Below are 8,482 nucleotides of genomic sequence, written 5' to 3'. Positions count from 1 at the left end.
CGGTCAGGGCTCCCGCCCGTGGCTGAGCGGGGACGGGCGGGAAGGGGGCTCGGCGGCAGCGCCGGCGAGGCGGGAGTGGGGCTGCCGCCTCCCGTCAGTGGCGGGGGTCCCCGCCAGGGTTTGGCCCCAGCAAGGCCGCGGGGCTCGGGCGGGCGGGCACAGGTCTCCGGGCCGGCAGCTTCCCCCGCCGGCCCCTCCTCCGCCCCGGCCCCGCCCGCCGCCTCCGGCCCCCCGCGGCGGGCTGCGATCAGGCGAGTGGCGGGGACACCCCGGCCCCGGGCTCCGCCGCGGCCCGCCCCGGCCCCGCTCCCATAGGCTGCGGCGCGCCCCGCCGCCCGGCCCCGCGCCCCGGGCTGCCGCCGGAGTGGCGGAGCGCGGCTGTCACTTGGGCCGCGCCGCTGCCCGGGGCGGGGGGCGGAGGCGGGAGCACCGGCCCGGCCCGGCGGAGACGCGCTCCGCCAAGTGCTGCCCGGAGTTTGCCTCCCGCCAGGCGGGAGGGCGGGCGGGCGCAGCCGGCTCGGCTGAGGGGCGCGGCGGCGGCTGAGGAGAGCGCGGCGCGGAGCCGGCGGCGGTGAGTAACTTCGCTGCCCCGCCGCGGCGCCGGGCGGCTCAGCCTCCCCTCAGCCGGCGGCGGCGGCGGGAGGGCCCCCGGGCGGGGCGGCGGCCGCGCCCCCCCGCCCCCGCCTCGACCGCGGCAGCGGCGGCGGGGGGCTCCCCGCGGGAGCGGCGGGGCCGGGCCTGCTGCGGCCGCCGGGTTGGGCCGCCCTGCGGGGGGCAACAAGTACGGGAGAGGGGCTGGGGCCCGGGAGCCGCCGTGCGGGGCTGAGGCGTGTGCGCCTGCGAGCGGGGTCCCCCGCCCCGGAGCCCCGGCCCGGGCGGCGCGGCCCGGCCCTGCCCTCGCCCGGGAGGAGCGGGGTTTCCTCCCGGTCTCCCCGGGGGAGCGGGTGCCGCTGCCCGCTGGGCGGCCCGCCGCGGGTCTGCGCCCGCCGGAGCGGAGCGGCGGCCGCGCCCGCAGCCAGAGCGCGGCTCCGCGGAGCTGAGCTGCGGGCTCAGGCGCTGGGGACCGGCTCCGGCGGCGCCTGGTTTTTGGGGTCCCTGCATGCACCGATGCTGCTCCCGCGTAGCTTCATTAAAGAAGCTGCTGCCTGAAAAGGAGTCGGATTGCTGCGTGCGGGGGAGGCAGAAGAACAGCTGCGAGCAAACCCCTGCTGCAGGAGCGGGTTTCAGGTTATGTGTTTTACAGCTGCGCCAGAGGAAATCAGAGCTGTATCTGAAATGTCCCTGAAGCCTGTGGGTACTTGGCAGCTATTTCAAAACGTTAACTCTAGTGCTCTGACCCAGGCTCTCCGTTTTTCCCCCGTTTGTTAGCTCTTATCACCGAAAACGTGGTTTGAATACTTAAAACCTCGTGTCTTTCAAACTTTAACAAGGCATACTTTTAAAATTATCATTGCTCTTGACAGAATATTAGTACTCGGTCAACTAATTGAGAAAACAGTTGCTGGAGCTGTGATAGTGACAAATCTGACAGTCCCTTGTGACTTTTCTTACCACGTTCCTAATGCATAGTGTTGATTGTTTGCTTCTGTAGAAATCCGCTATTAAGGACTTCTGAGCTTCATTTAATTCCTTTTTTAATTACATGATATTGTGGGTTTGTTTTTGTCCCTGTGTGCAAAGTAAAAAATGTCTGTTAGGGATTAGCTTTGAGATACGTTTGGTAGTCTCTGGAAATAAATTCCGAATCTTAAGTGCATTTGAGCTTCTGTTCAAAAGAGAAACTGTTCTGAGCTAGGCTCTCATTAAATAAACACTTTGAATTACTGATATTTTTTTTTTTTTTTTTTGTTCCTTTACCCAATTCCTTTTGGCTTCGCGATGCTTTATTCTAAGCTGCAATCCAGCAGCAGATCAAGGAGGCTTAGGAAGAAACATCAGATGGTTTCAGTTAGTGTCCCTACCACTTGGAAAATAAACATGTTAGTACCATATGCTGTCCTGACTTTATTAAAACAGATTTCCTCAAAATGGAAACAAGGTATGTCAGCGTACTTGCTAGAACCATAAGACTTAATAGGGTCCTTTATCATTTACTCTTCTTTTTTTTTTTTTTTTTTTTTTTTTTTTTTTTAAAAATGATCAGCTCACTGAGGGAGGAATCCTCCTTCCTGGACACAATACTATATAAAATGATTAACTCCAAATTCAGCAGGCTGCAAAGAACACCATTGTGCTCAATTAGATTTTTTTTTTTTGTTGTTAAAAAAAGTATGCAATGCTATGTTTTAAAGTGCTTGTATTATTACAATTCTAAAATCTCTGGATATTAGGAAAAAAAAAGAAAGCATAATTTGACAATCAGTGTTTTCAGTCCTGAATTTCTAACTGTAGTGACCCTTAACTCTGCCTAGTGACTTCAGCAAGAGATAGCCCAGGGCCTTGGACTCAGGTCTGAGATTTGCAAACACAGCATGATTTCCTAACACAGGACTCGAATCTTCTATTTTAAAAAAAAAAAAAAAATCAAGGTACAATTTAGGGATGAAACTTGGCAAGAGGAATGGAAGCTGGTGATTGGGTGGAAAAGTACTGTTCTCTTGAGACAGGTTAGCTTAAAAAATGAGATTACTAAAACCTGTCATGGGTAATTACAAAAACATTGGCTTTGACGTTGCAAGCTTTGGCATTTGTTTGGAGTCTGCTCTCGTGGAAGCACTGATGACCTCGGTGAAACTTTGTTTTTTTGTAAGACTTTACCTGCACTGAACAGCCTGTCAGTCTTGATCTTGGTATATATTTATGGGCCTGTATCACTGAAAACCAGTAGAAGTTTGTTAGCTTCTAGTTAAAACTGTCTACTTGGAAACACTTCTTCTAGTTACAACTGTCTACTTGGAAACACTTCAAAATATCCCCCTCTTTTTTTATCCCATTTTTCTGTCCTCTTAAAAATGTCTTAATATAGTTGAAAGCAACTGTGAAGAAGTGATACTAACAATATCAAAGTGAAATGTATAAGGATATGATGTGTACTAGACATTGGATTAATATAAATTAATGTCATAAATCAGCAAGATGCTGCTTATTTAAAGAGCTATTAGATATTAAGAGCTGTAACTAATAAGAAAACAGCATTCATTCAGTGTTAAAATGCTCCCTGGTGTAAAAGGCACTAGAGGAAACCGGTTGCCTATTTGATACAGCAGTAGCTTGTCTCTGATATTTGAAAATTCTTTGCTGATTTGGTTTGCAGAAGCAATTTTAATGTGACCCCACTGAATCACATGCAGCTTAATTGCTTTATTAGGTCAATGGAGTTTGTTGTTGAGAAATTGTAGTGCCTTTCGAAGATGAACGTTCTTTTAAATATCAGTATTAAATTATGTAATTGTTGTGTCATGATGTCTATGGAGCAATAAAAAATAATAATGTTGTGGTGTGTGCTTTTTGGTTTTTTATGGCCCCAATTCTGTAGATGTTTGCACTTACATATGTTTCATTTTAAACACCCAAGTATTTCTTTTGGAATTAGTAGGTTTGTTCTTGGGCTTAATGTTAAGCCTGCATGTAAACGTTTTCAGGGTCAGGATTTGTGTTCGCAAAGTTCATGGGATGAACCTGTCGGTTTTTCATACTGACTGTTCTGTATTCTGCATGAGATAATGTAGGCAGCTGACTTCTGCTTTGGGACTGGGGGCTGGTTTAGCTGCCGACACGTAAAGAGATGCTCCCAGCCCTGCTGCTGCGTTGCAGCGCTCTACCTGAGCTGACTTCATCCTTGCAATGTGCTTTGCAATACTGCAGGTGTCTCTTTTATTTCTAATGTGTTTTTACTGATACAACTGTGCATAGATGTCAATCCTTTATGTTCTTGTAGATGCTTATTTCAATTGATATTAGTTTTACAAGTAATTTGGGGGCTGGAAGAGGAGGGGAGTCTCTTGCTGAGTGTCTCACACTGAGCTGTGCCTTAGATGGTGAAAAGAAAAGCTTAACTATGCAGTTGTTTGACATAAAATCAGGTAATTTGTGAACATGCAAGATTTTAAATGGTTTTGCATTTCTGCTATTTTTCCACCCAATTAGTGGGAACTATTTTTATTTAAAAAATGGAACCTTAGAGTAACGTAGCTCAATATTTGCAACCTCATTTTTGTTTCAAGTAAGCAAGTTATGATGTTGCTCTGGGCTTGTGGTATTTTGTTAAGAATGTCTAGAATTTTCTTGCTGTCGTCACAGCAAAACAAACCAAATCGGGTAGGACAGTAATTGTGAGGTTATATATGTGTCAGCTCAATATTATATAGAAGTTAATTTCTGCCCAGGCGGAGTTTGTTTACTTTGGGATGGAGGGATAGATTTTGCATTTTGCCTGGCTGTTTTTCCTTCATTCCACAGAGAAGAATGTGTTTTTCTATTTCGTTGCAGAGATTTGTCACGCTTAACCACTGTTTGATGGGGTATACAGAATTTTTATGAAGAACCCTTGTTTGTAGAGCAAAATGCAATTTGATCAAGGAGTATGTCCAATGTATGAACTGATCCGGTTTTAAAATGTTGTAAATGGTAGTAATAAGTAGTTCTAGAAAATGGATAAGAAGGAACTATGACTTATTTATCTTTTTTTCTAGCAATAGAGCACAACGGAAAGTGGTGTATGTTAAAGGAGAACCCGTATGTGTCTGGGCGAAGGGAGGAACCCAGGAGTTGCAGAAAGGCAAAGTGCAGCTTTTGGTCAGGTTGCCTGGAGTGGTGTAGTGCTGTCAGATATTATTCAGCACAGTGGGGAAAAATGAGTGGCAAGCTACCTGCTTCTGCATTGGTATGTTCTTTGCAGTGGGAGTGATTTTGAAGTGTGGTGTGGGCTGCGCTCCCCACCTCAACCCCTGAGATAGCCCTGCCACTGGGTGTTCCCATGACCTTCTCTGAAGAGGTTGCACAAGCCCAGCGGAAGGTGTCAGGATGCCAGCGTCATGCATTCCCAGGGGCTGGCTGGTCAGAAAACAATTGGGAGTAAACAGTTTATTATTGGGTTCAAGTCAGTGTTGTTATATGTTGATGCTTTTATTGACTCTTGCAGTGGTACTCATCATGTAGATTTTTTTTTTTTTCCTTTGCATGCAATTTTTGCTTGAATCCGAGCTTTCCTCCACAGACAACCCTCTCTGAATGCAGTGTCATTTTCACCATTTTGGCCCTGAAAGGCCAAAAAATACTAGTGATGGAGGATTTTAAGTTCTTGTCTTCCTGTGGCTTTCTTTGTTCTTCAGATTGGTGCTAATCCTCATTTCGGAGTTCATACATAGGAAAAAGAAAGCTGGTGCAGCAGAGGTTTTTGGCACAACAGAAGCAAATGGAAATTCAAGCAAAGCTAACAGAGGTAAAATGTCGCTGACTTGTGTACTGAAACCAGTTTGTGGAAAGCGATTTTCAGTGGTTGCTATATTGTGCTCGGACAAGCTGTCGTGTTCTGCGACAGGAATGTTGTGTTTGCTTTGAAAGGACCAACCCATGGGGTTTTTTTCTGACACAAAGCAACATTTCAGGATCTAGGTGTGTCGTGATTTTTCTGGCTGTCAAGTTTTGGTTGGCATTCCTGAACAAAGTCTTCATTTATAAAAAAAGCTTGGCTGGTATCAGTGAGACTTCTTTGTTGGTGCATTTTACTTTGTCATAACATGAATGTGCTTCTGTCTGCGTACCTTGTATTAGTCCCCAGACGAAATGAGCTGTATCAGCAACGTACTCTTATGGCAGAGCCTATACTGGGGTTTTCTGTGGGTATAGCAATGTCATCCAAATCATTCCCATAGTTGACATCGCTACCTGCTACACCAGCAAAACCAAACCAACAGCAGCAAGAAAACCCACAACCCACACAAGGCTCTTAAGCTAACCACGTTTTGACTTCAACACAGTTGGTTCTTCCACTGCCTTCAGTAACAGTCTGTGCAGAACAGGACATTCAAAGTCCATCTTATGGCTGGTAGCCTACATCTAGGGCAAGTCCCATTTCAAGGAGGACACTGGAGATGTTAATATTTGTATGTGCCTTATGGATAGCTCACTGAATATCTGCAATAGGTTAAATACTTAAATATGGACCATATTAAGTTGCTTCTACACGTTTGGATGTTAAAAGTTATAGCAAAAAAAAAAAAAATCGGTAACAGCTATTGACACTTCATGCAGAAGAGGATGCCTTATTGTTACTTCCAAGTTCATACATTTATTTACCAATAGCCCACCCTTTCTTATGTTCTTGCCTCTTTTTATCAGATCTCTTCCCGTGCCCCATATCATCATTTTCTCCTATATTTTTTTTTAATCAAGTTTTTTAAAATTTGTTTGCAACCAGACTGAAATAACTGTAACTGAAAGTTGATTGATACATCACAAGACCACATAGATCCTAACGTGCTGTATAAACTTTCTGGTCATGTTCAAAGAGTTTGCTATAAACCCCATTGTGATCATCCAGCTGTAACTCTACCCTTGGTACAGTATGTGTGCACCGTAGCTAGCGTCCAAAACCCCACCGCTCCCTGGGACTGCCCTGACTGTTAATTGAAGTAACTTGTGTTTTAGACTTTTAAAAACCTTTTTCAGTCAAGCTTCTTCCGGAGCAGGTTGATGAGGATTTCCCTCTGTCCAGCCTCTTTTTCTTGTCTTTATGTCTCGTTTGCTCTAGAGGGGTTTTCTCAGCTGTTTTATTGTTACTGACAGAAGCTAATGAAGCATCACGCAGTGAATTTGTAAAATAGTTCCATGTCTGTGCTAGATCTTGCATTTATGTTAAATAAAAATTAGTACAAGTCAATTCCTGGACTGTTTTTACAAGTAGTCCATTACTAAGCTGTCATTGCTGCATCTAATGAAGAGTGAAGCTTTAAAAATCACAGGGTTTCCTGCCTTATACTAAACCAGTATAAAATGCTATTCGTTCAGTATTGAATGCCTTCAGAATTTCGGTCCGCTTCTTCACTATTTCAATTCCTTTTAAATGCTAAAGGTAAAGCTCATCTCATCCAGGTTATATTAGGCTAAAAATACAGATATGTTTGTGTACTTGTGGATCTGTCATGCATTTCATCCAAATGTCTTTAAAAGGTATGTTACTTAGATCTTTACATACACATTACAAAGCTTCCTAAGAATTCAACAACCACCACCAAATGTGTTTCTTTTTCAAACCACCAGTAAAAAAAGGTATCTTTCTACTTTGTCTGGCAAAATAACGATTCTTTATTCCTGTTATCTGGGGGATGGCTCAGCATGTCTGTTCAGGGCTGATATTTTTATATTCTATAGCTTCTGATACGTCTCTGTCTATAGCTGGAAGTGACACGAGCTGAATTAGGCTTCACTGCATGTACAGCAGCAAATATACCTGTTGTGGTGTATTTATACAGCGTGGGCATGATCCTGCATAAATAATACTTGCGGTTTTAGTTGTGGGGAGCTTTTTGCTCACTTTGAAATTCATTTTAACTAGTAGCTGCTGACTTATCTATTGACTGCGGCTCTCCTGCTTTCTGCAGGGAAAATAACTTTCCAGGGAAGCAAAAGTGAAGGTGATTCAGTGGTGGTAAAAAGGAGAATCAGCAGCACAGCTTGTCTGTGCATTTGACCTGAGCTGTCTTGCTATGTAAGCAGAAAAAGAGAATCTATGGGAAAATTAACACTAAAGTGAGTGGTAATGCAGAATTTTGGGTTACTGGAGTGTGAAATGAAACTGTTACAGTTCTTTCTTCTGCAGTAAGGGATGTGTGCCATCAACTAGGGGAATGCTGTAGAAGTGTAATGCTTTCCTAAGTCATATTTTGAAAAGTTTGAAAAGCTGTGAAGCCGGAAAATGTTCATAACTAAGTGTCATGCTGTTATGAAGCAGATGATATTTGATGAAGAACTTTTGGGTACAGCTTGACATGTTACCTCCTACAAATGATCAGAACCATATGGATTTCCCAACAGGTGTCATTTGTTGTTAAGTAAATGTCAAGTTTAGTGAAGGCAACTTACTTCACACGGTAATGTCAACATTGTGCTGTGATTTTTTTTTTTTTTTTTTTTTTTTTTTTTCTCCCTCAAAGGGTCAAAGAGGAAAGATTTCTGGTTTAGCTGCAGTACTGACTTTGTGGATAAAGAAGATGGTTTGTTCTAAAGTGTTGATATAGGTGAGGTCACGTATACCTGAAAACCTGCTAAGCAGGTTAAGTTGAAACGCAGGAGAGAAGGGACTTCACTACAGTGCACCTACATGTGCTAGGAGCAGTTGCTATGCCGTATATGCTATTTTCCAGATGATGTATCACATGCTGAGTCCTACTTAGCCATCCCTACAGCTTGACTGTGCAATTGAATCTGCAGTGGGGACTCCATGGGGTCCTGTGTGGGCATGAGAGTCCTTCTGCCTGCTTCTGCTCCTGAGGAAGTCACTGAATTCACCACAGCTATGATGATGTGCTTATAGCAAAGCATC

The 8,482-nt window shown here is 44.9% G+C and overlaps 1 protein-coding gene across 4 annotated transcripts in view; it reads left to right on the top strand.

Annotated features, from left to right (window-relative positions):
- The first annotated feature begins 446 nt into the window (after positions 1 to 446).
- Positions 447 to 8,482, top strand: part of LNX2 (ligand of numb-protein X 2) — a 61,083-nt gene continuing 53,047 nt past the window's right edge. For 3 of the 4 annotated variants that reach the window (XM_082305109.1, XM_082305112.1, XM_082305108.1), the window contains exon 1: positions 447 to 571. The gene's annotated coding sequence lies outside the window, so the exon portion shown is untranslated. Of the gene's footprint in view, positions 572 to 5,270; positions 5,381 to 8,482 lie in introns of all 4 variants that reach the window. The other variant, XM_082305114.1, reaches the window with a different exon arrangement.

Source organism: Platalea leucorodia, assembly GCF_965183815.1.
Source record: "Platalea leucorodia genome assembly, chromosome: 2".
Lineage (NCBI taxonomy): Eukaryota > Metazoa > Chordata > Aves > Pelecaniformes > Threskiornithidae > Platalea > Platalea leucorodia.
The sequence above is the reverse complement of the archived record's forward strand: the minus strand, read 5'-3'. Positions and strand labels throughout refer to the sequence as shown.